At 33.7% G+C, this 12,733-nt stretch overlaps 1 long non-coding RNA gene across 1 annotated transcript; it reads right to left on the bottom strand.

Annotated features, from left to right (window-relative positions):
- Window positions 1–10,710: 10,710 nt before the first annotated feature.
- Window positions 10,711–12,180, bottom strand: LOC18029968. The gene is made up of 2 exons (XR_002896865.1): window positions 11,743–12,180; window positions 10,711–10,890 (listed from the first exon to the last, which is right to left on the bottom strand). It is a non-coding gene; the product is annotated as an uncharacterized LOC18029968 (long non-coding RNA).
- Window positions 12,181–12,733: the final 553 nt, after the last annotated feature.

Raw genomic sequence — 12,733 nt, 5'->3', positions numbered from 1 at the left:
GGTGCTGCTGGTCGGGGACTCTTATTTCCCCCTTCTGGTATTGAGCTAGGAGGGCTTCCTGAAGTTTGTGGCACTGCTCAGTTGAGTGCCCTTTCAGCTGGTGGTACTCGCAGAAAGCCTGGTTGTCTCAGGTCGCGGGAGCGGTGGCTCGCTCTTGGGGGGCGACGACCTGTGCTGGAGGAGGTGCCTCGACAGTTCGATACCATTTGTTTGACGGGAGAGGTTGCTGGTAGTATTGCTGGGACGGGCTGGGGATTATTGTCCCAGATCGGTTATACTACGTATCAATTGCGCAGTGGGAGCCGTCCATGTGGAAGACAGCTGGCACTTCTTCGACGAGACATGAGGTCGGCGCGTGGCTGACGAGAACGGTCGCGGCCTGCCTGCACTGGTATTCCTCGTCGTAGAGGAGTGGGATCGGTGTTTCCGGCATACGGCGGGAGCTTCATTTTGCTGACGTGGCGGAAAGAAGTGGAGGCGATCTGGTGTGTGAACGGCGTATTCTGCGTATCCTGCAGAACATGATCTATTTCGAGAGCCGAACTCGTGGCTCGATGGACCTTGGAGTTCATCTCGCTGATTTTTCCTTTGATGGCCTCGATTTCCACGTCACGGTCTCGCTCTGCGGCCATCTGTCGGAACGCTTCCGGGCTAGAATGCTGGGGGCGCATTTCTGACGAGTGGTTTGCCAGCTGGGCGGATCTCCGGCTTGGTACCGCTGAATCGGTTGGGGAATCGCCGAAGAGGTTTCTTTGTAGGCGCAGCACTTCTGAACGATGGGCTTCTTCTACGTCGTGCTCGATCTAGGATCTAGGGTTATCTGGCTGGTTCGTGTTGGCTTCGCATCCCGCCGTAAGCTCGGCAAACCTTTGGACAGTTTGGCGGGTCATCTCGTCCATTCGGTCGAGCAAGGAATAAAGCAGAGGAGCTAGGGCGTGGTCTCCGGTTGCCGTGGTGATCTGTATGGTAAGAACGATCTAGTTTGGAGGAAGAAAAGAGGTCAGGTCGGAGCTGTAAGCGGTTTTATCAAGAGAGAAGATTTAGAATTTCGAACTAAGTCTGAAGAAAATTCAGTTTGGCGTTCTAAATATCGTTACAGCGAGCTCGGTCAGAGAGACAAGTGTATTAATGCAGAGAGAGAGAGAGTGTAATACATTTCAGATCCCGTCATAAATGATCTATGGAGAGTATTTATAGCAGAAGTCAAGAGACGAGTTTCCTCCAAATCAGGACGACGTGGCAGCTCCAGCGCATCCCGCGGGTCTGACGTCTTGAGCCGCGCGTTTGAATCACACCGCGGCGAGTGATGATGGTCCTTCGCCGAGCTACCTGCGCACATAGGCCACTGTAGACGAACTGCCCCTACACGTGTCAGGTTCTGCTTGGCTCTGCGCACTGTAGATCAGCAATGTGATGATGACAATTTGGACGAGGCCACGCTGACTGGACTCGTTGACTTTGGCTGGGCTTCTGTTGACTCGATCCATGGGCCTTATTGTCCAAGATGGGCCTAGCTAATTGGGGGTGCTAAGCCCACCTCCAACATTCGTGTGTAAAATTACTTCGCCGTCCACAAATTCAGCCATCAAATCTACAATAATAAGAAGAGGTGTCGTTTATATCAGGGTGGGAAGAGAACTCAGAAGTCTTCAATAATGTTATGGAGAAAGAATGTGAAGAGACTTTTGATAGGAGGACAAAGACACTGGTAGATTTTTTTTTGTTTAATCGTTTTGCTAATTCTGCTGAGATGGCAAAAGGAGAGAGTTTACAAAAAAAAGTTGACGTGGATAGGTTCAGGAGCCCCAAACAGCTGTTTTTATATAGTATATAGATGTTGAGCATGATACGCTGGTAAAATATGAAATATCAATAATCTAAACTGATAATCTGCATAATTATTACTCGTATAATTATCAAATAGATCTTATAATTCATTATTAAAAAAATTCAAAATCAATTCATAGTACTCATAAACAATCCCTCTACATGAATAAAAAAGTTTAAAAAACCAAATTGCAAATTTTATATACTTAGAAAATTCTTGTTCTTCATATTTTCTATATTATATATCTTATATAGATATAATATTTTACATTTATCTGGTTTTGTAGTTTCTATTTGAAATTATTCGATTTTGATTTGGTGATTTTTTTATTTCATTACTTTTTATTAATCTTACTAGATTACGTTCAGCATGATACACCTGCAAAATATGAAAATTTATAATCTAAACTCACACTCTCTAAAATTATAACTCACATAATTAGGTTTTCAATTATATTTTATAATTCACTATTAAGAAAATTTAAATTAATCCATATTACTCATAAATAATCTCTCTACATGAATAAAACGGTTAGAAAACCCAAATTTCAAATCTTATATACCTAACTTTTTTTTCTTCTAATTTGATATATTAGAAATTTTATATAGATATAATATTTTATATTTATCTGATTTCGTAGTTTCTATTTTATCTCATTTAATTTTATAGTTTCTATTTTGTCTCATACTTTAATTTTTTGATTTTATTAGTTTTATTTTGAAAATTTCCTTTACTTTTTTTTTATTTTGTCTATTCAACAATAAATAACTTAAAATTATAATTTTATATTATTACTTTGTTACAAGTAGCAATCTTATATATTAAATGAGAATGTAAATTAATAAAAATAGCTGATTTGTTTTAATTTTATTGACTAAAAACGAGGAGAGAGAAAGTCTTTGCTACGTCAATGATAACGTTTAATCCACGTCAAATGTGACATAGCAAGGACACTTGCTCGGCGATGTTTGATTGATTCGCACTTTCTGACGTTGATTAAAAACTGAGAAAATTCAAAACAGATAAAGACGCGGATCCTTGATACCCGACTCGACTCAATTTATTGTCTATCTAAAACATCTTAAGGCCCAACACTAAATAAAGGCCCATCTATTCACTGTATAGTTTAACAACATTTTCTGCATATATAGGATCTTCCGATATTAATTTCATATTAAATCATTAACATTTCATATCCATATTTATCGTTCATCTATTGCAATTCATTCAATTTGAATTTTTGAATTTAAAAGCATTTCCGGAATTATAGCTACTTCTTATACGCGCAATACGAATATTCTCAATTTTGAATTTAATGATTTTAAATTAACAAATATCCCATCAAGATTAATAGTTTAGGGTTTCTTCAGTTCAATTGCTCTCCATATATATAGCATCATACCAAAAGCCTGAAACGTTAACTATTCTCTTCTCACAATGACTATAATACGCATGATGCAGCTCTTATTGTTTGCTAAATTAGATCCTAATATCATTCAGAAAGTTAGCGCTAAGATATGTTACATCTGGAAAGTAATTAAAAAACAGTCACGTATTAGAATCGAAATAGTTTTGTTGGATGAGGAGGTATGTAATTCATATATTCTTCTGTTTCCAATTTATAGATTACATAGTGATAATATTTTTTCTGTAATAGGGATCAAGGATTCACGCCACGGTTGATGAAGAGTTGTTCAAAAAATACAATGGCCTTCTTATTGAAGGAAAATCTCTCTCTATTAATTGCTTCTTATTGAAAGAGTACTATGGTGTTTTTAGGACTACTTCATTGCCATTCAAGATCTATTTCTGCAAGACAACCCTTGCGAATGAGATTTCTGATTTTCCATCAAACATTGCTGAAAAAATATTTGACTGATTTTAAGAGTATCAAGGAGGACAAGGTCGATAGAAATGTTATCATCGATATGTTTCCTTGTTGTTCAATTATAATAAAACGCCCATATTTTTCTTTATCCTTCAATGCCAACCTTTCTTATGAAGATGTTATTGGACAAGTTGTCACGGTTGGGAGTATGGAATTTTTCCAAATAAAAGGCAAAAGAACCGGCAAATTATTGATTACACTACGGGTTACCAAGTAAGTTTAAATGTTATTCCAAATTTTCAGAACATCTTTTGACCATGCGATGCTGATTTGCTTTATGCTCAAGCGATGTTCATCTTAAATGTACACTATGGGGAGAATATGCATTCATGACGGTTGAGTACATTAAACAATATATAGAATCTGTCGTTGTCTGTCTAATGCACTTTGTTAGTATTCAAGAGTTCAAAAGTGAGGTCACAATATATTATATTCCACTTCACACCGTTGTTGAAGCTGATATGGCACTAATTTCCTATCATTTGTTTGTGTTTTTTTAAAAAATAAGTGATATTTCAATAGCAAACTCTTTCAACTTCACCAAAATTATGTTGGATCCTGAAATTAAGATCGTCAAAGAATTCAAAGATAAGTATGTTTTCTATAATATATATTATTATCTCTAGCGCTAATATTTTAGCAGTATTGTATTTATTAAAAAGTTTTTTTGTTTTGTAGGTTGCCAAAAAACAAGCAAATGGTTGTTCATGCTGATCAGGGTTATTTGTATTTAACAATCACCGAGTGGGATTCTCGATCACAAGTATTATTTCCTAATTAATTGCATATACTAATACACGACTTAGATAATTCAATTTTTAAGTTGACCAAAATTTTTTGTTGTTTTCCTATTAATCTTTGATGTTCTCAGGACATTGATAATACTTTCTATGGATCGTCCCACTCTACGGCATCTAATAATTAGCTAAATAGTCTTTACGGCATTGGTGAAACAGACTGCAAAAGATGCATGACCAACAAACATATTAGGAAGATCCCATTAGAAGAGCTTTAAATCATTTTTCCATTCCATCATATTCTTCATGATTTGTAATTCTGCTTCAATAAATTATCAATAAACTTCCAATCTTTTACTTATTATTACCATGTTCTTAAAATACAAACCTAACTACGTAATGTATACAGTGTAAACACATAATAATGTATACAGTGCGCATACCTAATAATCTTATACTAGGAATTAACCCGCATATTATGCGGGGTAATGTTTTTTTAATTATCTTTAAATTTAATTTAATTTTTTTGTTAAATTAAATTGGTGACAAAAGTGCTTTACCAAAAAATATAAATAAATAAAATTGGTGACAATTAGATAACAATACCTATATAAATATCACACAACCGATATTTACTTGTATATATATTATTATGCAGTTTAATTATTAGTAGCTTTTTTAAATATGAAAGTGATATGATATTAATATATATATACTTATATACATACCAACATGGATTAAAATCTAATATATATATATATATATATATATATTCATAAAATAAAAATTTAATTGTGAATATTTTATTAGAGATCAAACTATCATTTTTAGTTTATAACTTATATAATATGTGTTAACAATGATTATATATAGGATTGTCAAAATGGAAAAACCCGTCTACTTAATATATTTCACAATTTACTAAACTATTTTTTGGCCAACCCGTTAAAAAAAATAATTTAAATTTTGAAAACATAATTTCATTTTTTATATAAACAATTGAACTGATTTTCAAAAATGATACTAAATATAATGAAAATACAAATGAAAAATATTGCAAAAGTTTAAATTGATTTTTTCATATATATGGATTGATTATTATTTAAAATAATAGAATATATTTTAATATTTTAATAAGTAAAGAAACTAAATATACTTTTGATTTATATCCATATATTTAATTGAGCTTTCTATATTTGTAAAGTTTGTTTAAGTAATATCTTCTAAGTAAAGGTTTATTTATGTAATATCTTATAAATAAATGTTTATTTATGTAAAATATTCTGTAATATCTTACAAATAAATGTTCATTTATGAAATGTCTACTCAAATAATAATATAGAGATGTATCGTTTATACAAGTTTGGTAAATATTCGTTAAATTAATTCAAATAAACATTTAATCAGGATTATTCAGATTCCGCAAGCTGTTAGAAAAAGCAAGATAGCATAATTGTGGTGATTATTGTATATGAATTATCAGTTATAACAAGATAGCATAATCGTGGTGATTATTAAAATTTGAATTTGAATCATATTTTGAATTTTAACATTTATTGATAAAATCAAAGAAGATTTCATTTTAACCCCATAAAGGAATGTAGATTCGTTTTCAAATCCTATATAAATATAGTCCACCGTAATTTGATTCAAAAACACGTAATCTTTGGAAAACAATAATTGTAAACAAGATCCTTTAAACTGGGAAATAAATTAGTATATTCCTTGGCGAATGTTTTCAAATTTCAAAACAGTCATACACAGTTGAAGTTCAGAAATGGCTTCTGGAAATAGCTCATCTAACAAGGAGAACTCACCGCCATTCTTGAAACGTTAGCACACATATATTCCTTCTTTTTCCATATATAACAATTAAATCTAAATTATTTTATGTACAATCAGGTGGGAGACCTAGGAGTAGAAATATTGGAAAATCTTCTACTGAAACACAAAGTTACAATGAAAAAAGTCAATGCATTTAACGTGACGATGATTCTCCACCCTTTCGAAAACGTAAGTACTATTCCTGGTACTCAAGTTTTCCCTATACATTTTAACCAAATCTCTAATGTTCACTCTTTCATCATCTATAAATGTTGAGTGGTGCACTCAAACGCAAGCTATGAAATATCTTTTCAAATATATTCATAAGGGTTCTGAGTATGTCTCTGCGGCTTAGACAAATATGAGAATGGAGTTGTGGATGGAATCAAGAATTATTACAACTGCAGGTATATTTGAATTCCACATATGTTATATATGGCATATATGTTTCTCTATAATCTTGAGACATTTTAAACATGATTTTTTTCAAAAAAAATGTAGATATGTCTCTGCTTTCGAAGCCACATGGATAATTTTAGGTTTTCCCACATTATAGGAGTGATTCGGTGGAAAAACTTTGCTTCCATCTCCCCAACCGGGAAATTTATGTCCATGATGAAGACGAACCTCTTGAGTCTATTCTGAAACGTGTTGGTGTCAGTGTTTCAATGTTTCTAGGTTGGTATGAAGCATGTAAAAAATATCCAGATGCAAGAACTCTAACCTATGCAGAGCTACCAACAAAATTTATTTGACATCTCAAAGATATAGAATGGAAACCTAGAAAGTGAAGCTTTGCAATTGGAAGGATTGCTCATATTCATCAAAGCAATGAAGAGACATGTTTTTTGAGAATGTTAATTAATACAGTCACAGGTCCAAAATGTTACGATGATATTAAAACAGTGGACAAAGTTATCTACGACACTTACAAAGAAGTGTGTGATGTGCTAGGGTTGTTAGATGATGACAAGGAATACATCGAAGGAATCAAAGAAGCTAGCATATGGACTTCAGGATGGTATATTCGACAGTTTTTCTCTATAATGTTGCTAGGTGATTGCTTAACACAATCTGGGGTAGTTTGGGAAGCAACGTGGGAGTATTTATCTGATGATATACTTCATCCATCGTCGAGAAAGTAGATATGAAAGTAGGCAGTTTTGGTAATTCTTTAAGACATTAATATTGCTTTACAACATACAATAATCAATGTGGTGGATATTTTTAAAAAAAAACTCTCTGTCTGTATTGTTTTTGTTTCAGGTTTGAATTTAAATACCGAGCAGATTAAAAACATTGCATTACAAAAAATTCAGGCCTTCTTGGAAAGCAGAGGACGTTCACTGTCGAAATGGAACTGTATGCCAAAACCTGATAATTTCATGGAGTACAATGGGAACCGATTAAATGTTGATGAACTCAATTACAATAAGGAGGAGCAAAATATTGAAAATAAGAGACTTCTTTCCATGATAACAGATGAGCACAAAGGTGTATATCAAGAGATTTTGGATGCTGTTTTGAATAAGTAAGGGGGTGTTTTCTTTGTATATGGTTTTGGAGGTACTGGTAAAACATTTTTTTGGAGTTGATGTGGTCATGCGTGATGCATGAGGGTTTCAAGTTTTACCCTAAATGAAATCAATAGCCGCAAATAGCCACTGATCGATTGTAGTACTTAGGGATCGAATCCACATGGAAGAAGGTTATTTTCTGCAAAAGCCTTCGAAAGAAATGTGAAGTAAGAAAGTCTAGAACCAGGCAATTTTTGTAAGGGTTTTGGTGGTGTCTAAAAAACGTAAAAACTAATCTTAACAGGAAAATACGAGAATTAAAAAGACCTAATAACTAAACATAATAAAATCGACTAAAAACAAGAAAAAGCTAGACCTAATTGATTTTATGAAAATTGGCTGGAATAACAAAAAAATATCTTAATGACTAAAAATTGTATTGAAATCGACGAAAACTTATAAAGACGAGACGCTGGGTTTTCAGAGAAATTTTCTCCAAGGGATGAACGATTCAAAACATTGCTAAAAAGTAAATTAAAAGATCATAGCTAAAACTTTTATAACTCGAGTACGAACGTACGAATACGCCACTGTAGTGATCATAACCAACTATCTCTCGCAACCTTGACTAGTAGATTTCCACTCAGGCCCTGGAAGAGAAAAGATGCATTTTGCTTAAGACTCGTCAACATTCACAGCTCGCCCATAGGTAGGTTTCTAATCCAATGGTTGATCTGCTCTAATCAAACTAGATCAGGCCCCGGATGAAAACTTTCGCAACACCAAGGACCTAGATCAGATTGTAGTTAATGATGCTATTCCCATGCATTAAAAATAAGTTAAGAAGAAAAAGTTCTAAGATTCGGCTTCAGTAGGTAATGGAATCCTCGTCGAATATATATAGCCGCCATCAAAATCCCTTAAACCAAACAATAAAACTACTCAGACATGATTAAAGAAAGCAAAAACATTTGTATTGAAAAGCTGAGCAGAGATCGATATGTCAGAAGAAACAAAAAGGGTTCAAGAGATAGATCTCTATCTCCCTAAAAGCAAAGTATTCTAAAACATAAAAAGCATCAAAGATGATACGACTTAATGTTCCTAAAACATGTATTTATAGTGCTCTAAACATTTATGGGCGTCACTTAGGGTTTCTCCAAATGAGGGAATCATTTTGGGTTTGAAAATGGGTTTCGGGATCGGACAGACCATTCTCCGCGGTCGGGACATCAGATTACCACAACCGAACTCCAGATCGATTTTAATTAAGGAGCATCCCCAAGGTATTAATATTATGTTGTCTAATATTTTTCATTATTTCTAGGTTACTCAGTACATAAAACTGACCGCTACATAATTTAAATAATAGTTTATCAAAATAAATATAAGGCCCACAGCGATGAAAAAGATGATGATGATTATGATGAAAATCATGATCCTAATTACGACGAAGGCGAAACTTCAGGAATGGGATTTGAAGTTGATAATGTGGAGGCAGATGACAATATATGTCAGACAACTGTTCTCAATGTAGTTGGATCAACATCAAGATTTTAATTTGGTTTCAACCAAATAGTAAGTACCAAGAATGTCAAATTCGTTATTATTTTATTTTAATATAGAACAATATAATGTCAATTATATTTTGGCAGAATATTACGATGATGGAGATCTCTCATTCGAGTGTGGACACTGTGGAGTATATTTTTGGTATGGAGAGCGGATAGGAAAATCTAGAAGATAATTGATACCCATATTCCCGCTATGCTGTAAGTAGGAAAAAATTTTCCTCCCTAAACTTAAAAATCCTCTGATATATCTAATAGAATTGTGATGCAAAAGGGATGCGTTGAGTAAACATTTTCGTGAGTTCATTAGAGCATACAATATGATGCTCTCTTTCACGTCATTAAGTGGAAGAATAGACTACACGATTAACAATGGTCGTGGTCCTTATGTCTTTAAAATGAATGAGGAGAATTATCATCAAATTGGTGATATGGTTCCATATCTTGGCGAGATGCCCAAATTTTTGCAACTATACATCTATGACACGCTTAATGAACTATACAATAGAATAGCTGCTCATGGGTACGTATGATATTCATTTCACAGTACTTTATTATCATCTAACTAAAGACATAAGATGTGCATATTCTCTATTTTCTAAACGTATTTTTAATCTTCTTAGAAATATGAGCGCGAAGACAGATAATTTTAAGTTTATTGTTTTGGATTTATTGAAAAAGATGCTAGACAAAGTCAATCCTTACGTCAAGGTATTTAGGAAAGTTAGAGATAAGTTTGAGGCTGATGGAGAGGTGACGTTTAAATTGAGGTTGATAGAAGGAAGATCAGCGGATGGAAGAACTCATAATATTCCTACTTCGGATGAAGTTGCAGCTTTGATACCAGGTGACTTTGTTTTGAACATGGAAACTAGAGACATCATTATTGAGTCCAGTACAGACAGAGGATTTCAAAGGATTAGTGAATTACATTTTGCATACCTGCCTCTGCAATATCCTTTATTGTTCCCATATAAAAAGGATGGGTTTCACTTGAAGATTCCAATTGGGTATGAAGAGACATCTACTAAGAAACGAAATTCATTACAGGAAAACGGGTTTTAGTAGCGGCTGAAAACCGCTATCTAAAGATATCATAGAGTTTATTTAAGCGCTCTATCATCGGCCGATACATTAGATAACGGTTTTATTTTCATTTATTATAACACATGTTTGTATGCTATTAAATATTCTATAGTAACGCTTTCTTTTTGTCATTAATAGTATTATTCATATCAATCTAGAATTAGATTTTTAATTTTTAATTTTAATTTTAATTTTTAATTTCTAATTTTAATTCTAAAAGCTTCAATTTTAATTTACAAAGATGACGATCAAAACAAAATTTACAAAGATAAAACAATTATCATTAGTAGTAAAATATTTTACAAAGACGACAACAACATATTAAATAAGTAAATCACTTGCAACAGAAATGGAATTTATCAAACTAGATGAAGCTAACTTCATCTTCTCGTCCAGTTCCTTTCTATGCTCCATCAAAATCCTTTTCAAGAGCCTCTTTCTGAAATGTAAAAGGAAAAAAAAAAGACAATCAGATCAAAATCTTCACCTAAACCAACCAACGAATGCAAGTAAAGATAGTCAGAAAAGTGTATAAGTGATAAAAATAAACTCAACAGTTAAAGTTTTGAAATCATGCTAATGTCAATTGAGTGGTACGAATTGAGGTTGTGATAGAAAAACTATACGAAGAGTGTACAAAGTCAAGTGTGAAGATGATACAAAGACAGAAAACAAAGGGTCAAGGTCTGGAACTTCATAAATGAAATTAAGGCAGCAAATACAAACAATTAAGCCAGCTTTCAAGTAGCCATTTTCATGAATAATAGAATAAAACTGCAGCATATAAACTTAAACAATTACATCTAAGGCTCTGCAAGATACTGAGAAACAATTTAATCAAACATCAAATAGTGAAGTTGAAACCTCAACAATCTAACAATCCAAAAAAAGGCCAACAAAAATTAAACTCTATTAGATATTTAGATCAAATCTCAAAGTAGATCTCTTAGATTCATACACACACAAAAACCAGCTGATGTTGCTTGATTTCTATCTATGTTTATTTTCATTTCTCACAATCTAGGGATGTAAAAAGCCATCACCATAATCAAAGAGCAGGATAAACACAAGCCGCAAAATTGATGAAATCAGAAATGAAAACGATGAGAACGATACGATATAATTACTGTGACCTAAAGATAAAACACAGAATCACAAAAATCAGGGTCCGATCTAAATCAAAGAGCTGAAATACACAACACGGAGATCTAGAATCAAAATAACGAGATCGGGAGCCATGCTTAACGAAAATGAATGGAAATGAAAGAGATGAGGAAAATCCAAATAAGACCTTGCAGGGACGACCCTTGATGATGATGTGACCACCTTTACGGATGTTACCGGCCTGATGGGGATACGTCTTGGAATCTTCGGCATCACTGGACTCGAAGTGGTGCTCTTAATCCGACGAAGCGAGAGAACAACGGAGATGGAGGTAAGAGAAGAAGAAGAGATTTGAGAATCTTTGGCGGAGGCCTTGCTATCTCGTAGAAGTGATCCCTTTTCTGGCGGCCGTGAGAGACACTGTTCACCGGGAAGGGAGATCGGCACAGAACGAGAAGGCGGCTAGGGTTGGGTTTTGAGAGAGTAATCGCCTCTCAAAGGAAAGAGAGAAAAAAGTTTTAGCTCTACCATTTCTTCTAGTAGTATATTAATAATTAGGTTTTTGACTTGGTGAAAATTTTTAGAAGGCGGGGTCTTAAAAAATTATAAGCGTTTACTATGTCATAGCGTTTAAGTGTCATATGTGCTATTAATATCATGCTATAATATCTTAGACCAAAAAAAATTAGCGCCTTCTTTGTTTTTTAATCTGACCAACAAATCGATAGCGTTTGAAATTTACAAACGCTATATAAAAATAAACGTTAAACGTTTACTATGTCATAGCACAAATACATTCTGCTATCTTTTAATGCTATTAATAACCAATATTCTTGTAGTGATAAAATTAGTAACAATGCATGAGTTTTTTTGCATTCAGGATTTGTGAGAGACATGGTGAGACTCCTACAATCAATCGATCAGGTAGACTATTGCAACAGTTTCTTGTTGATGCATATACCATGATCGAATCCAGTAGACTACATTATCTGTAGTTCAATCAGAAAAAGATTCGTTATAATAGCTATACAATTATAAAGAATGCATCTGAAGCGGGTGTCGAAAATCTTAGTTCAGAAAGACCAAGAATTTATATGCTGGCGAGTTTTATCAATGGACCATAGTATATGAATCAGCACTACCAGGATGCTATGGCCATATGAAAATATTTTAGTTTT

Source organism: Eutrema salsugineum, unplaced genomic scaffold (assembly GCF_000478725.1).
Source record: "Eutrema salsugineum unplaced genomic scaffold, Eutsalg1_0 scaffold_1, whole genome shotgun sequence".
NCBI lineage: Eukaryota > Viridiplantae > Streptophyta > Magnoliopsida > Brassicales > Brassicaceae > Eutrema > Eutrema salsugineum.
The sequence above is the reverse complement of the archived record's forward strand: the minus strand, read 5'-3'. Positions and strand labels throughout refer to the sequence as shown.